Below are 17,285 nucleotides of genomic sequence, written 5' to 3'. Positions count from 1 at the left end.
TTCAGGTCGGAAAAGAAAGTCTGTCAAGCTCCAGATTGATGAATTGCTGAAGGAGCTAAACCTTATAGAAGAAGCAGATAAGCAAGCACGACAAATTTGTGGCCTGGATAGCTTTTTAGATGTGTCCACTGAACCGGTTGATGATGAAGACTCTTCTTTGGATGATGCGGATGCAATACAGTTCTTCCAGACCCTTATCAATGAGAGTGTCAGCGCCTTATTCCCCCAAATGGTGGAGACAATTCATAGATGGGCTCAATATTGGCGTTAAAGACAGAGGATATACGTGTTGTACAGATGATTGGTGGAAGTTCCACAGGAGTCATACATTCAATTGATGTCCATCCATCAAGAAAACATATTTGTGTGGTAGGTGGCTCTTCTGGTTCAGTGTTTGCATGGGACCTTCGGCGGCAACAAGAACCCATTCCACTTGCAGGCATTGGATCATCAAGTAGACAGATTTCAGGGTTTCTTTCCGAAAGTGAGGTTTGGGAGGTAAAATATGATCATTACACTCAATCTGCTGGCTTGGATACTACATCTAGCAAGATTCTGCCCGTAATGATGTGCTCAGAAGATGGTATTTTGGCTGTTTTGGAATCAGGTGAGGCGCCGCTCGAAGTTCTTGCAGAACCATGTGCAATTAATACTTTTGATATTGATCCAGAAAATTCCAGTGATGTAATATGCGGTTTGGAATGGGAAACAATTCTGTTTCTGAAAAGGTCATAATCGATAGCCCATTTATGCTATCAAACTAGTTGCTGTTCTAGCCTGTATTTAGAAGGGGGCTTCAAAATCTTAAATGAATTAATAGGGGTATTATAAACCATTGGGTGATAATTCAATATCTTCCTTTTTGCGTTAATCAAGTCTTTGAAGGGGCAGGACTCACCAAAGGAGACTAATGGATCAGATAGCCGAGAAGATTATGGTGTTATCTTTAGGGAAACTACAGCTTGCTTTCCAGATACAAGCATTTCAAAATGCCTTACAAGTGTTGAAACCGTAGAAGACCGCGTGGCTGGCCAGTTGTGAAAATGGGAGAATTGTGTCATCAATGGGAGCCTGTGTAATAGAGAAATAAGATTCGATCTTCTATTAATAGCTTTAGTTAAATCTCCAGGTGGATCTACGCCCCAGTTGATATCTTTAAATGGCCATCAGAGGATTTTAAACCGCATTGAGTTGTTTATACATAAGTCGTTGTTTTATAGAACCTTCTGCATATGAATTAAATATATCAGTAACGTGGCAATCGTTGCAAAGTGGCATTCAAAGGTGCGATTACTTATTTCTATCATCAGCCAGTTTTCATGGGCCATTCGAAATCTTCACGCTGGAATAATGGAAGACTGTTCTATCTTTGGGAGCAGATGGAGGATCCTTTTCTATTTTTATGGCTTTAGTTAAAACAGCGCCCAGATTGTGGGTCAATCTGTTGTTTTGTTTTAGCATAATTTATAAAAATAATGATTTTGTAATTAAAAAGGGGAGAGAGTGAGGAAGAGGAGGGGAGTTTTTTCTGAGCGCTGGGAGCTGCTGGAGAAGCAGAGAGCTTTTTATTGTACAGTTTTATAACAGAGAATTTAATGGAATTTCACAGCTCTGTTTGCCGAGATTCATGTGGTATGTTGATTTAGCATAAGTTTTTCCCTTTGTCTCATATGTAATCAGTTATGTTCCATTTCATTTCATGACCCTTTCAAGCTGAACAAATGAAGTGATTAGGTAGGAATTCATAGTATTATATGCTCCTCCTATAAGTTTGTTCGCATTCGATGTTTTCTACTGTTTAAGGAGGATTCAGAGTTATTGTCTGCCCTCCTTAGCTCCTCACCAGTCTTGCCATCCCATTTGAAACCAGATTTGGTGTTAAATTGCATGCCTACCTTGCCTCAGTTGATAACCTGTGTAGTCATTATATTTTTCTGTTTGAAGCTGTGATTTTGCCCATGCAGCCCAGAAAAGCCCCGTCATTCCATTAAAAAACCCCACAAATCATCAAATCAAACCCCCTATCAATTTACTAGCCTAAAATCTTTATTTCTATTTGGTCAGCCTAATTATATTATAAGATCTATCAAATCTGACCCGAGAGAGCCTTCTCATACCTCGTAGGGCTAGCTACGAGGTGAAATGGTTTGATGTAGCCTTGAAGGTTTACCTTCCTCAGCCTAGGGTGAAATCTCAAGCGCTAACACTAACTATGCAACTAAGCAATCAAGAATCTAAACATGTAACCAACTTCTGCAAATGAAAATCAAACACTAGTGATTTCATGGCAAAGAAAAGTCAGTGTTTTTGTGGGCAGCAAGGTCACCTTGATCCCAGCTCCTGATCCCACTGAGGGAGAGGTGAAATCAGAGGTGTTTGATGGCCCTTTTCTGAAGCTTTTCCATGTTAACAACCTATCAACTCAATCTTAACATCAAAAGTCTTTCTAATCATCAACAATGACCCAGTTAATCAGCAAGATTTAATCTACTTAACAGAAATGTTTTTGCAAATACATAAAGAACAAATAACAATACACAAAGGAGGCCTTAGCACTCGGGTTGGGCCCAACTCCAAGAGCTGCAGGCTCCTATAAAGGACTCAGATCTGATGCCAAGTAAAGTTGCTTCTCATTACTAAAAAATAATCATCACAAGAAAGTTATACAGCAGTAGCTACAAGAAAGCAAGCTGAGAAAAGGACAACACTATAGTGCAAATACCAACAGTTCCAAAAGTAAACTACGAAGGTTGAGGCCTTCCTATTTGTACACTACGAGGGGCCTAACAACCCTCCTAAATTCAAGGGACTTGGTTGTTCCAACTGCTAGTAAAGAGTCACTCTTCCCAAAGCTGCTCGACTGCCTTTAGAATTCTTTTTGGTGGCCTGTTGAGCTCTGAGTTGAGGGTGGAGATTTCGAGGAAGGGTAATTTAATGCAAGAGACAACCTCCCTACGAATCCTCACCTCAAGCTTGGCTGTCACCTGTCCCATAATTGCTTGGTTTTGCTCCAAAATTTGTCCAAAAAACTTGAAATAACCACGTATTAGCCTCCTTGGTAGAGTGACCACCCTTATTCGTTCAAATAACATTAACATACTAAAAAAACATGAATAATCTATGAAAACTAGAGGGTTGAACAAGGACAATTAGGCAAAATGAGCCCAATAAGTTGCCCAATTCGGGGCTCATCACCTCGTAGTGTATGTTTCTTGTTTGGGCCTAGGAATCCCTTGGCAGGATTGTGTTAAAGCCTGGTTGTAGAGATGAGGGTTTTAGGCCTAGGAATCCTTGAATGATATTGGTGGGATATATGATTAAGCCCAAGGAATACCTGGTTAGTTTTGCTGTGAGTCCCACATTCATGCTTGGAATATGGCATGGGGGTGATTGGCTGAAAGAAAGATTTGGTTCAGCCCAATCTATGGTCAAGTGGTACATGGAAGTCCCTGAATTGGTTGGACTTTGCATATGATAATAAGAGCTCTTTCCTTCTTTTGTTTTATGTGTAAATGTACATGTTATTATGTGGCTTTAATGGCTATTCTATGATTGCTATTCTGCTGGTTATGTGATGGTTATAAGCATGGTTTATGATAGACTTTGGTTGTGGCTCTCAGCATGTTTTGATTAGTAAATGAAATGTTAATGAATGTATGACCTTATATATGATAATGCAACTATTATGAGAGGGAATATGACTTTATTGATGAATCTTGGATAAGTATGAGGTCCCAATGTTCAAATATTTTGTTATGACCTATAGATTACATGTTCATGATGTGTTTGATGGAATTCTTGTCATGGATGTTAGGGGTCATGTCAAGCCCTTGCTCATCATTTTTTTGTGTTAGTAGCCTTTTCTCAATGTTTTGTATAATTTCTGGAAGTTTCATGAATTTTTGGGCAGAGGCCTATGTCCTAGCCTTGAAAACGTGGCTCAAAATCCTAGATCGCTCACACAAAAATACCTAAAAAAGGCTTCAGTCGCCTTGATGCTTTGTTGTGGGAGTGACTGGAGGACCTCAATGGCATGGAGTGCTTGTCATGGGTGTGACTGGGGGTTTAGTTCAGTAAGAAAATAGGTTAACTAAGGGGTTTGGTGCTTGGAGTGGTTTCTTAGCCCCTGGGTGTCCTGTCGCTTCTGAGGAAGGTCAGTTTGGTTTTGGTTTGTCGATTCCACTTCCTTAACTCTACTTCAGGAGTTGAATCATATCATAGTAACTATTCATCACATGTTTACCCCGTTGGATTTGTTACCTTGGGTGAATGTGGGAGGAGGGTGTTTTAGTGTGGTAGTATTCCCCCTCACTGCATCCTTAAATGAACTTGGACCCTTGGCAGCTGATGATGATGGAATGATCATTCTAGGAGCTCCACCCCACAACCTAAATTTTTTAATAATCGTATAATTACATTCAATGTCGTAATATTTCAAATTGATGGCATATGGAAGTGATTTTCCCTCAAAAAGCAGATTCTAGATATTGACTGAGATACCCTGTTTTTCTTGCACCTTGTTTTTCAACTGTGATACTAAAATTGCTGGGAGAGCCCCTATGAAGATCGAATTTTCATTTACTTCAGAAAACTCTAGAACTCCTCTTCATGAGCTCGATCTAAATCTAGAAGTTCACAACTTGGATATGAAGGAGTAATGGGCCAGATCATAGAATATTGTAGAAATCCTTTGTCTAGATCCACGCCTGTGAAGGCATAAAAATGAGGATTTGGATGCCATCTACTCCCTACAACTTCCCCAATCTAGCTTAATCTCACATCTACACCCGATAAAAGACCAAGCATGAGATCCATTATAGCAATACTTGGATCCATCCTCCATAACCTAAGAGCATCACTCAGATGCCATATTTCCCTACCCCTTCCTTATACTGCACTCAATAAATCGTGATTTAATGGATCTAGGTTCTTATTGATGTGATCCTATATAGGACAACAAGAAAATGGAGGAATAGGGATTTTTCTATCTGATCCATAAGCTATCCACAAACATGAATGAACCCATAACCTAGCTTCGACAAGAGAGGAAAAATCACAGCATCGGGCATATTTCCTTGGTTCCAAATCATGGAAATTTTTTGGTGTTTGAGTATAGATCCAAAGGATTGCCGCATTTTCTGTAAAAAAATGTTGCAGAGTGAAAATGTAACATATGCCATTGTTAAGAAACACCGGTGAGAGCCAAAACTCCATGGAAATATTTGAGAGAAAATAACTTGCTTCTATCCAACCACAGTAAGCCACCACGCTTTTCCAGACCTCCCCTACAATCCCACCATCATAATATGTAGATCTAAGCTGAAGCTTGATCGCGTATGCAGAGACCTAGAAAACTACACAAACCCTAGCCATTCTAGAAAGATTTCTCTTCCTCTTAAAGTATGAATGAACACCATTTTATTTTGAATTATTTTTAGATCTTTTTATTGATTTAATTCAAATGTCTCAGATATCCATATTTTCTATATCTAGGCATTAGGCATTTGGACCATTTCAACTAATGGTACCAGATAAGTGGATTTCTAAAGGTATCGAGGGATTTCACCCTTGTGACATTTTTGGTTTCCAGATATGTTGGATCTTTAATTTTATGGATCTTGGATGTGCACATGCATATGCATGAACAAAATTTTACTTTGAACTCCACATTTTATACTTCTTGCAACTCTACATACAAATTACTTTAAGAAGCCAAAAAAATATAAACATCCCATATTTCCTTCCATAATGCATGTTGGATAAATAATAAACCCACAAATAAATGATCCTAAATTAATCTAATGGTGAAATCAATGCACGCTGATCTCGAGTTTTATATGACCAAATTGAGAAATAAATGACTCAATGGAAAATTGATAATGTGAGGAACATTTTGGGTAAATTATTCTTGTCAAATTAATAATATGCCTTAAAATTTGAAAGAGAAAAAGACACTAATTTGCTATGTTAAAAGCTAATGAAATATAAATAAATGGGGCATAAATATCACTCACGAATTTGTAATAAAAAATATCTATGTAATTTCTATATAAAAGACATCACATTTAACACGGAAAGAAAAAAAATAATGATAATTATATGAATATTTTTTAAAATTTAATTAATATACTTTTATTTTTCATAATTATTTTATTTTAGTGTTTTGGAGGATGAGTTGTATTAGTTTTATTTTTTATTTCATTTAATTAATGTACAAGTAAACTTGAGATAATGGAAAATGTTCGAAGTAAAGTTAATTTTATTGAGATGGTAATGATTATTTCAATTAGCTTAAGAATATAAAAAGAAAAAGCCTAAAGAGAAGAAATAAGCTGGAAAAAAATGTCCTCATATTATTTTTTTTTTCCATGAATACTTTTTGTAAAATATAAATATCAATAATTATTTTAAAAGGGTTTTTGTGCACAAGACAAGGAGATGATACGAAAAAGAAAGTATGAGTTCAAATGTAAAGTCACGTGTATAAAAATTTTAAATTTGTTATACAACGGAAGTGGAAATGGCATAAGACTCATCTCCAATGGTCACTACATGTAGGAAATTTGTGAAAGCCTTATTTTCCTACTTTACCAAAGATACACTATTTTTAGGTTAGCTTGCTAAATTGCACTCAACAAGCATGAAGGAAGACTATATTGATCCTTTTGAATGTTTTGTTGTTAGAATAGAAAAATTAATGATTTTTTTAGGAAATTTTTTATTAGTAGTCTTAAGGAAGAAATCAGAGCCCACATAGAAATGAACCACCTATTTACTTGGATGGATGTCACGTAAATTTCTTATTATGTCCAAAATGTATTCTATGCCAAGTCTAGACTCTCCAAATTTACTCCAAGATCCTATTCAAATATGGTATTCCCTGAACAACCTACTCCACCCTTAAAGTCCACAAGTTAACATGGGATGAAATAGCGGAATGTAAACTCAAGGGCCTTTGTTACAATTGTCATGAAAAATATTCTTTAGGGCATAAATGTAAGGAGTATAAGTTACATATGGTAATCTATGAGGACATTTATATGAGGACATTGATGGAGGGACTCAAGAGGATGTCACTCACATCATTAACTAAGTTATTTTTTCTAACCAACAAGATGAAGAACCCCATATCCCCCTTCATTCTTTGAATGGTATTTCTCTCCTCATATGTTAATTTCATCAATTATATCAATAAGATAAAGGCCATTGTTTGAATTGATAATAGAAGCACCCATAATTCCATTCATCACTATGCTACCAAAGAAAAACTTTCTTATAATTTTTAGATTATGATTACTAATGGAGGATTTATGAAATGCAATGGCCAGTGTGGAAATGTGAGATTTCAAATAGGAAAGTATTACTTGAAAAACCACATTTTTTCCACTTAAATAAGTGGATGTTGTAACGTACCTTGACCATTGTCAACTCACCCTTGCCTCTCTTGAGTCCCAATTTCCATTCTAAATAATCCTTGGAAATTTGTGTTTAGAAAATTTTCCCTTTTTTGGAAATTACCAACATACTATAATGCATATATAAATGTTACAATTGGATGTAGACTTTCAATGTTCCATCCAGCCATAAACTATGTTGTTGTCTTCTTTCAGCAGTGAGCCACCCTCAAGTCGGGGCCTTGACTCCATGGGGCACCAACATCAAATTTCAAAAAAACCTGGTACATACTCAATACCCACAACTATCAACCAAGTTACCAAGCCCAAAAACCTCCAACTAGTAGTCATGTGGCTTCCAAGAGCTCCATTTCCCTCACGGGCCTTCTAGGTACCCTTCCAAGCCTCACATAACCAAGGTACCAAATCAAACGTCCTCAAACCAACAATACTATGGCTTCTAGGAGCTCTATTACCCTCACAAGACTTCTAGGTACCCTTTTAGGCATCAATTTTCACCACAAACACTATGCTTCCATGGCCATCCTTCTAGAATCTCTCACTGGAGTCATTCATACTTCCCACAACATATGAATTTTTCATACTCTCCCTTCACAAATCTAACAAACTCATTTTTATGTGCATTCCCTCCTTTTGCCACTTGGCATTCACCCAATACGATCATGGACTTTGGTTATATACATGGGCACATTATATGATTATTAAATCATATTGTTGGGTCACTGATTTGTCATCATCCTCACTTGTCTTTGTCATTCATTAAGCCATTAGTTCCAACCATCCATTGCACCATTTCACTTTCTACCATTTTTACCATAATTCTTCATGATGTTCCTCTATATGTCTAAGTGGTTAATTAACTTCATTCTCGTTTACTTTTAATAGATTAAGAAGAACTATGCATGGTTTACTAATGACAGTTTGGCCAATTCAAGTTTTTGTAGTTTAGTCAAGTTTCCATAGATATCTCCATGGTTGAGGTAATAACACCACTTTAGAAGGAAATATATCACTTGGAATTGGTTTTTAGAAGCTCCACTATGGATTTGTATTGGTCAAGTTCGACCTAGCACACACGTGTGGACCTCCAGCAAGAAATCAAACGAAATACTTGGCAATTTTGATCAGTCAACTTCAAACACGTTTTTTGAGAAAATGAAAATGAATTTCAAAAAACAAAAACATGGGATTTCTTCAAAATGAAACTAGTTAGGTTCCTTAAGAGTGATTTCCTCATATTCTTTACTGTTTGGGATATTTTCCAGGTTATTTGGAACCCTATTTTGTAGATTACGTAGATAAACGGTTTTCCAATTCATCATTCAATGCACAGCCACCAAAAAGATTGGAACGAGTTATTTTTTAGCAAATTCATGGAAGGGATATCATTCTTATCATATTTGGGCAAATCTTTGATCCAAGGATCCATCAAATAAGATTGGATTTTATTTTCAAAACTTATCTCATGACCAAAACTCAAGCAAGAAAATTTTGAGTTTGTTAATTGCCTCAAAACTCTATAAATTGCAGTCTCTTTGATGAGAGGAGGGATCATATGTCAAGGATGAATATTAATTTGTAATTGTTGCTACTGATTGAAGAATATATATATATATATATATATATATATATATATATATATATATATATATATATATATATATATTTCTTTTTCTTTTTTTCTAGTGAATGTAATCTCTGATATGGCACAACTCTGAATGAAATTGGTGATTTAAATGAAGTGATCTGAGTTCATAATTCCTCACACTCACTAGGAGGCCCCCCTGTGGAGTTTTGAGATAATATAGTTGTCATTTTAATTTCATTTTTTTTCTTCAGTGTTTGAGGTCAAATATATGAGGTCAGTATCACGTGGATATGAATCGATATTCTATGTTTGTATTATGTCTATGTTATGGACAAGATATACCGAGGGATACATCAGTGAAATGAAAGAAGTGTGGTCTGCGACATGCTGGGACAAGCATGGATAAGACACTGGAAGTAAGGTTGTTTGGTAGAGACAGTGTGGTTTTGGATGTGTGGTACTACTATTGTGCATATGTTGTATTGTTGTACATGTTGCATATGTGATGTTATGCGCAGTGTATATATAGTGTGTGTACATGTTGTTTATGCAATGTTATGTACAGGGTGGTGCATATAGTGTTGTGTGAATATTGCATATGCAGTGTTGGGTATAGATGGTGCTATGTACATGTTGGATATGCGATGTCGTGTACATATTGTATTGTCCGCATGATGGAAATGTGGTGTTGTGTGCATATGGTGTTGTGCGCATATTTCATATGTGGTGTTGTGTACATATGATGCTATGTACATGTTGTATATGCAGTGCTATGTACATGTGGTGTTGTGTGAATGTTGTACATGTGGTGCTATGTGCATGTGGTGTTGTGTGCATGATTGTACATTTGGTGTTGTGTGCATGTGGTGCTATGTACATGTTGTACATGTGGTGCCATGTGTAGGTTGTGATGTGTACATGTCATGTGTTTGGTGTTGTGTACATGTGGTGTTGTGTACATGTCGTATTGTGTACACGTTGTATAGGAGGTACGGTGTACATGTGGTGTTGTGTACACGTGCATGTGGTGTCGTGTACATGTGATGCTGTGTACATGTTGTGTAGGTGGTGTTGTGTATAGATGGTACTGTGTACATGTTGTACATGTGGTATTATGTGCATGTTGTACATGTTGTTTTGAGTACATGCGGTACTACGTATGTGCATTGTGTAGTCATGGCATCGTGAACTGTGTATTCGTTGCTTTGTACTATGTGTATTGTGTTATACACTGAATGTACGAGTATGTATTGTGTTGTGTTCTACACTAGGTGTAGGTGTATGTGTCGTGATGTATATTAGGTGTAGGTGTATGTGTTGTATGTCAAGTGTAGGTGCATGTATTGCATGGAATTATATGTTGTGTGTGGTTATATGTGTGTGATTTACACTATGTGTATGTGTACATGGTTAAAGAGAAGGAACTAGATGTTGGTCGGGTGTGGTAACCGATTCAGTGTGCGTATAGAATAAAGACAAAGGTAGAAGCTAAGGATTGATTAAAGGATAAGTATCAATATTTTATTTCGGTTTTATTATGCATGTGATTTATGATACTAGTCTATGATGATTACATGTGATTTATGATTCTGGTTTATGATGGTTATATGTGATTTATAATTTTGATCTATGATGGTTGTGTTTTAAGCTAACTTGATGTAATATGTTTATACATGATGATTTGGTCAAAGATGCTAGTTTGACTCTTGTGACAGGAAGCGAACTAAATTGCAAGTATACCTTATTGACACGCCACCAATGATGTACTATTTGAAGTTATTTCAATTTATTTTGAATCTAATGAAAATTATGTGCTTGGTACAAGAAAGCATGAAATGCCCGATTGGATGGTCAAAACTGACAGCAAGCATTAGCAACAACAATAAAAGGAATTGGAACAAGCATCAACATGTTGGTAAAGCATTCAGGAGTATGGCCATTGTGGGATACTAGTACCCAATAGTGTCCATTGCTTTCCATGAGCATGGTATGACCGGTATGATGGTTTTGAGGCAGGTATATGCCTTGGTTTTTGGACCTTTCGATGCAAGGAAACCTTGCCAAGGGATGGAATTCTTGGGATGGGGGTGCCATTGGAACTTGGAAGGTGCATGACTGCATGGAAGGGGGTGACCGGATTGCCCGAGGGACTGCTTAGTAGAGAAGAGAAGGTCAAGGATATTTTTTTTTTGGTCATTAGCATTGCAAGATGGAACCAGATGCACATTGGGAGTGTGCCCTGGAAAAATGAGCCAGTAAATGTTCACTGAGATGACAAGTGGCACTGGATTATAACACTGGACAATAGATGCAGATTTGACCTTGCAGTGGATTCTGGACTTCCTGGGAAGGAGGTGAAACCTTGTACTAATTTGAGGATGGATGTGCGAGCCTCTGGATTCCCTTGTTGCAGATGCAGGCATCATATCCTTTTACTTGTTGGTCGAGAAAATATTCATATGTGTATATGTGTATATTATTGTAAATATTGTATCGAGATGGATTTATAAAGCTCCATAGATAGTATGATTATTTGTTGGGTGAAGAAAATGTGTATGTGTGTATATGTGGTTATTATTGTAAATAATGTAATGAGTTGTGTTATAAATCTCTAGTAAACGGTATGATTGTCATATCTTCAACAGTGATCATTGTAAATACTACAATGAGCTGTGTTATAAATCTCCATGGGAAATATGTTTTGTTTTCAGCAGTTTGTTGGTTAATAGGTGTCATTGAACACCGAGGACGATGTTCCCCCAAGGAAGAGGGTTTTGTAATAACCCTAGTTAAAAATCCATGTAAAATAAAATATAATACCAAGGTCATGTGACAAGTATTCCAAGTTGAGTGGTGGGAAAAACATCCTAGTGGGTGTTCATTGGTTTATTATGGCTAAGGAAATTGGCAAAGGCTTTGGAAATGAAAAATGACATTTTTTGGCACATTTATTTATGAAAATAATGGAAATTAGGAGAAAAGGAAGGTGAAATGTCACAGGTTGAATGTGAGGAGGGAAATGACGAAAAATAATGGAAGATGAAGAAAATAGAGGCCTCATTGATAAAAAGGGTTATGAGGATCAGTGGGCAAGCTTTTGCTCAAGACTTTTTGTCAGTTCAGTTTTGGAGCTCTCTCTATTCTCTCTCTCTCATACTCTTGGACACTTAGTTTTCTTGGAGAACTCTTGGAGGATTTGGCATACTTGGAGTTTTGGAGCAAGAAGGAAAAGGAAGAGTAGGAAAGCGCAAGAGGACATCAATATCAACAACTACAATGGGTTTTTTCTTGCAGGTCCCGAGTTGCATGTATGTTTTCCTCACTAGTTTTGGCATGCATGGCATGTGCATGTGTTTTATTGGTCATGATATTTCATTAGCATGGAGTATTTCCTGGATTGAGAGTGGATTTTCCTAGCCTTTCCATTTATGGGATAGCCATGGTGTTGTAGGTTCATTTATTTGTTTTTCTAGTTGGTTCTCATGTTTCTTTTAGCTTGGGTCGAGTTACTAGTTCCTGGAAGCCCTGGTTGGACAAACACTCTGGAAGCCCTGTAACAAATTGGATTGAGTTACTAGTCTTGGAAGCCTTGGTTGGAAAAATTATCTAGAATCTTGGCGGAAGATGTGGGTTGAATTACTAGTCCTAGAAGCCTTGCTTGGAACAAACACTCTAGAGCCCTAGAAGGCTTGGGTAGAGACCAATCTGGTGATGGTTTGTTATGTTCGACTGTGAGGTAGAATAATTATTTGATGGGTTGAGGTGGTTGGCCTCTAGAAGCCCTAGTTCGATTTTGATGGATTTTTCCATGAGATCCTACATTCAGACTTGGAATATGGCATGGGGGTGACTTATTGAAGAGATATTTGGCTCATGTCTACCATCGGGTGGTTCATGGAAGTCCCACACCTAGTTGGCCTTTGCATCATTAATATGAGGTTATTTACCCTTGTTAATTCATGAGTATTATAATGGTTTATATGTGGATGATATGGTTGTTGTTTCCTTGATTTTTCTATTGTTATTATGTTGGTTATGAACATGTATTATGACAATGGCTATGCATGGATCTCATCAGGTTTTTACTGTAAATGAATGAACAATGTATCTATGGCCTAATAGATGAAATTTTAGCTAATGTTTTGAGGCATTAATTCTTCTTAGTGATTCTCAGATAAGTATGAGACCCCTATGCTCAGTTATTTTGTTAAGACTTGTAGCTTTCATGTTTGTGACATGTTTGACAAAAAAAATTTCATGTCTAGTAGGGGTCTAGTCTAGTCCTTGTCAATGTTTTTGCAAATGTATCTTTGTTCCATTGTGAACTTTCATTTTTGAAGGTGTCTTTGAGTTTCGGGCAGTGACCTGGGCTTTGGGACTGAAAAAGTGGCACAAATCTTGGAGTTTCAAGCACAACATTGCGGGAAAGTCCCTGGATGCTTGATTTCCCTTGTTATGGGAGCATCTGGATCCTCCTAGATGCACCCTGGTCCATATCAATGGAGCATAAAGGAGTTTGATGCATTAAAAATTAAATTGGTCTCAGGGGCTAGTTACTTGAGTGGTTGAGATGACTCAAGGGAGTTCTGTAGCTGATATGGAAGGTTTGTGTGATGTGTTCCACCGATTCCACTTCCTTAACTAAAACATAGGGAGTCGAATCATATCATAGTAACTTATCATCACATGTTTACCACGGTTGGTCAGTTACTTGGGTAGATGTGCGAGGAGGTTGTTACAGAGGCTACCCAATCAAGACTCCTAGAGTTTCTTGAATCTCCAACATCTTTCTCTTTAATTCCTGAGTCATGTCATCTATTTTTCTAGAATTAGAACCCTGGTTTATTCTCTTTTGCAATTTATTCAGGCTTTGTAAAATATGGGTATTAATATGTTATTGTTCTCTTATCAACTTCTCATTATCATCATTGTAGCTGAGCAACCCTATTTTGAGGCTCCTTATAGTTTTGACTAGGTCTCTATCGTTAGGTCTATCTTCTCCATGCCCATTTGACTTTGTTCCAACATTGTTCATGCTCAAGTTCATGGCTCTGGCCTCCACCCCATAACTATAGGAACTATGAGTATCCCCCATACTCCTAGTCCTTATGTTGGTTTTACCTTGTAGGCTGCCATATAAAATTTTGAAATTCTTGGGATATTTCCCTAGCTCAATCAAAAATTTCGGGTTAGTAGGCATATTCTCATCCTTGAAAATTTTCTATTGACTACTTTAGTGCTCCAATATAAGATTTGGTCATTGAATTACACCCTGCTGAAGTGAATGTATGCTCTTCCCTTCATTTTCATTGTTCTAGCTAGTTGTGGTTGCTTCACATGTTTCCTAGACCAGTCAAATTTTCTTGAAATTGTGCCTTGTATATCTTTTCAGACATACAAACACCTCTATGCACCTCCAATTTTCTTCCCTATAAATCATTAATTGTTTTAAACTTTTGGATTTTCCCCAGTTCTCATTAGGCTTGAGCTACCCTATGTCACCTCAGTTGACACTTGACATGTATGCAACCATTCCTTTCAAATTCTTCAAGAATGTTTCTACCTTTTGGCACAAATTTCATAAAGGCAGGTTCCCTTCGAGGTGAAATCACTAGCCAAGATCTTAGCATCGGGCACCCTCAACTTTTCTTCTATTTAATTGGAAAATGTCCAAGGTTCAATAGCCCAAGATCTTACGGGGTCCTTAGAATGGTGTATTCATTGATGCAACTGTCTATCTTTGAACGCTCTTAATATTTGTTTGGTTTTCATTAATTGGAAGTTCCAAATGACAAGAAGCCTCGGTAAGTATTAGAAGTTGCACACTTGTTAAAGTTTTTGAGGATGAAGATAAGTGAAGTTGTTGGAATTGTAGTATTAACATCCATGTCAAAAGGTACTTAGTGACTATAAATCTTATCATTGATTTCAAGCTGATGTTAGTATCCTTCATGATTTTTGATGAGTTAAAATTGGTTTGATGAAGAGACCTTGATGTGATGTAGAGATGTTTATCAATGCAGAGGTGTTTGGCCAACTAGGGCTTCATGATCCTGACTTGATGCAAAGGTGTTTGACCATTATGTTAATGTCTTGTTTCTTTCAGATAAAATGGTTGGAGGTTTTGTTCATGCTTATCAAAGGGTTGTAATGGTGTTACATAGGGTTGTCATAGTGTTAAAGGCTCTGTAGAAAGTTTTCATGATGGATCAAGATCATCTTTGAAGCTAAGCTACAAGATTGACGTCACTTGGTGTATGCCCTATAATTATGAGTTTTATACCTTATAATGTGTCATATACATTTTTTCATGATGTAAATTGTGTGTGGGAGGTTGTCATAATGTCTCAAGTTCACTCCTGAAGATCAACTCCAAATGGTTTCCAAAGTAGGTTAAAAACTCACATTTTAAGTGGAATACACTACTTTCCTTCAAAGGACTAGCGTAGATACATAGGTTTCCTTCACAAGAGTAGCGTATACCTCCTAGAAGTGAATTTCTTTGGATTATGTGTTCACTTCAAGTGTTTTATTGATTTTCTAAGGTTTTTGTTCGATATTTTTTTTATTAAAAGGTCAGAAAATTTTAACCATCATCTAGAAGGTGATTAAGTCAAATATGAGGAGGATTAGTGATGGATATTGATTACACCTTTTATAAATTATACAATACTGGAGTGTGGAGAAGAAGATGTTGGATTGAGAGAGAATGTTAGCTACAGGTTTGCAGAATTAGAGAGCAGATCAGAGCTCAGTTTTGGAGCACATTTTAGAGGATGAAAGAGCTACAATAGATATACATGTTTAACTTATCTGTTTTGCAGATTGTGGCTCCCATTTACTGTTGATATAGAGAGGAGATTTATTGTTGTGGCTGCTGCAGTTTCAGATAAGAGATTATATTTCTAATGCATTTGTGTTGTAGGGGTTTCATTGGAGATTTCTTTGTTGTAGCTTCCATATTGGGTTTTGTATACCTGTTTGAGTTTTCTTTATGGATGAGTGTGTAGATCAAATTTCCATTATGTACTGTTGGAAGATTTGATTTTGTTGAGAACATTTTGGATGAGTTTGTTGCTCTAAAGTCGAGTTTTGATGAGCATATTTGTTGTGTTGGGCTAATGTATTGGTTGAGTTTGTACTACAGAGTTTGATTGTGTTGGAGAGGACTGTGTTGTAGAGTTTGTATTAAGTTATTGTTGCATATTGTTGTCATGAAAATAGGTTCATGGTTGTTTGTATGTAGAGTATATGGGCCATAGTGAAAAAATAGATCAAATGAGGCCCGTGACATGTGTCGAGTCTTGGGACTTTCATTGAGAAAGTGGTGGCTTGCATATTGAGGTGTAGTGGCATCCTTTAGGTAGTGGCCTAAGAACTTGGGAGTGGTGGCTAGATAGTCCAATGGTGGCCAGGTGAGACTTATTAGGAGTGGTGGCATGCAAAGTCGAGGGAGTGGTGTATTTTTGTAGGTGGTGGCTTGCAAAGTTCATACAGGTTGTTGTTTGGAGTGATTTGAGGCTCACATGATTAGCAAGTGGTGGCTTGCACACTAGTAGTGGCTAGTGAATCAAATGTAAAATAATTTTACATAATAGAAGAGACGATGAAAAATACTATTTGTCGATGGTGGTTTTTACCCTTATGGTTTCCACCTTACATTTGGTGTCCCCATGTGTATGATTGATGTGTTGTGATTGTTGTTGCTCATGGTTATTTGCATTGTTATTCTTATGGTTGTTTGGTTTCTGCTCATATAATTCACATGTTATGATTTGTTAATATTTAATGTGTTGCTATTTAATTTACACATGAATCAGTGTTTGAGAAAAGAAAAGAAAAATTTGGTATAATTTGATCATAAGCCACACTACCGATTCACCCCCCTGCCCTCTTAGTAGTGGTCAAGGTTTCTAACAAGTGGCACCAGAGTGGGGCTCTTGGTTGTAGCTTGATCACTGGAGAGTAGACCTAGGCAAAGTTGGTTGAAAATTGTAAAATATTTTTTTAGGATGAATCCTCCTAGAGTATATGTCCTCACAACTAAAAATTTCATGGTATGGAAAGAAAGAGTGAAATCAAAATTATTGTCTCGTGGATCTAATATTTTGAGATTGTTTTGTGAAGGATGTGGCAAGGATTCACCTTCAACTATAGTAATGCAGCAAAATGATCATGCAAGGTGTATCATTTTTTAGAATCTCCATAATTCATATTTGGAGAGAATATGAGATTTAAAAACTGCTAAGGAGATTTGGGACATACTGCAAGTATTGTTTGGA

The 17,285-nt window shown here is 36.9% G+C and overlaps 1 pseudogene; it reads left to right on the top strand.

The window, feature by feature from the left end:
* Positions 1–249: 249 nt before the first annotated feature.
* Positions 250–735, top strand: LOC149168637 (nuclear pore complex protein NUP43 pseudogene; annotated as a pseudogene).
* Positions 736–17,285: the final 16,550 nt, after the last annotated feature.

This window comes from Pinus tabuliformis, chromosome 4_2 (genome assembly GCF_031772625.1).
Source record: "Pinus tabuliformis cultivar Carrire ecotype Pingquan chromosome 4_2, CPIR1, whole genome shotgun sequence".
NCBI lineage: Eukaryota > Viridiplantae > Streptophyta > Pinopsida > Pinales > Pinaceae > Pinus > Pinus tabuliformis.
This window is presented reverse-complemented; position numbering and strand designations above follow the sequence as displayed.